The 1,312-nt window shown below is 55.8% G+C and overlaps 1 long non-coding RNA gene across 2 annotated transcripts in view; it reads left to right on the top strand.

The window, feature by feature from the left end:
- The first annotated feature begins 423 nt into the window (after nucleotides 1-423).
- The window catches only part of LOC143964471 (uncharacterized), a 122,918-nt gene continuing 122,029 nt past the window's right edge, over nucleotides 424-1,312 (top strand). Inside the window, exon 1 of one of the 2 annotated variants that reach the window (XR_013271144.1) lies at nucleotides 424-799. This is a non-coding gene — a long non-coding RNA (uncharacterized LOC143964471). The remainder of the gene's footprint in view (nucleotides 800-1,312) is intronic. The other variant, XR_013271143.1, reaches the window with a different exon arrangement.

Below are 1,312 nucleotides of genomic sequence, written 5' to 3'. Positions count from 1 at the left end.
GAAAACACATATTAATTACACAGGTTTTGTGGCTGATTAAAGGTGGTAATTAAACTTGCTTGGTGCCTTGTCTGTATTTAATTAGCCTCAGAACTTGTGTAATTCAAAGGTGTTCGGGTTTAAAGGGATGAGGTGGCAACTCTAGCTGGCATACAAGGATGGCACGCACAGAGGGTTGGTAGAGCTGGCACAGAAGGATGGCACACAGAGGGGTGGCAGAGTTGGCATAGAAGGATGGGACACACAGATGGTTGGCAGAGCTGGCACAGGCGGATGTCACACACAGAGGGTTGGTAGAGCTGGCACAGAAGGATGGCACACAGAGGGTTAGTAGAGCTGGCACAGGAGGATGGCACACACAGAGGGCTGGTGTGCTGGCACCAGCAGGATGCACTACCACGAGGGGTGGTAGAGCTGGCACAGAAGGATGACACACACACAGCCCTATGGAGAGAAGGAGAAGTTGAAGTGCGCACAGTCCCCCCGGGGGAGTTGCAGGGAAGAGGTTGCTCGGGATTGAAGGGAGAAGAGCAGGCTCGGCCTCCTATTGGTCGGCGGAGGAGAAGCTGTAATGCGTTCCTCATCCAGCACAGAGGAAAAAATGACGCTGAGGAGGAGGAGGGGCGGAGCGGCCACTTCCAGCACAACACATGGAGAGGGAGGATACACCCACCTGCAATATCACGAGCACCGACCTCTCCATCTACCTGTCCTCCGATCATCGCCTGCCCTGCCTGTCTGTATAGATGGACGGAGGAGCCCGCCTGGAGGAGCCGGGGTGGACATGGCACCCAGGATGGTGAGTTGTGTTATTATTGTGTGTTGGGACATCTGCGTCATAAGTGCGGCCATACATACGCAGATCCGGGGTAGTGGCGATGGTGGTCGTTGTGCCCCCCACATAGGATGGGTGTGATGGGGGGGCATTCTCGGGGTGCGATGTGTGTGCTGCCACGCCCCCCTTTTGTTGTCCCAGGACAGAGGATGGAGCAGTATACCCAGACAGACTATTACTCCCACCATACTTCCCCCATCATCCTACCCCACACTGATCGGCCCTCCAAGGTCAGGGGCAGAGCGGAGCCCAGGGGTGGGATGGGGGGTGCGGAGTCAGGCTGTGACGCACAATAGTTCCACTACGACTCTATGACATGACTACGTGTGTGTTGCTATGGAGTGTGCGGGCTCATCGCACTGTGTACGTAGGATGTCCCTGTTATGGAGGGAGGGGACGGGCCCGGTGCTGACAGCGTGTGCCCACATCACTTCTCCATTCTCAATGTCCGCATTCCACATCATGTTGCGCAGATAA

Source organism: Lithobates pipiens, unplaced genomic scaffold (assembly GCF_037356315.1).
Source record: "Lithobates pipiens isolate NorthernLeopardFrog02 unplaced genomic scaffold, aLitPip1_a1.2 Scaffold_8, whole genome shotgun sequence".
Taxonomy (NCBI): domain Eukaryota; kingdom Metazoa; phylum Chordata; class Amphibia; order Anura; family Ranidae; genus Lithobates; species Lithobates pipiens.
Note: the sequence above shows the minus strand (reverse complement) of the source record. Positions and strands in the feature narration are given on the sequence as shown.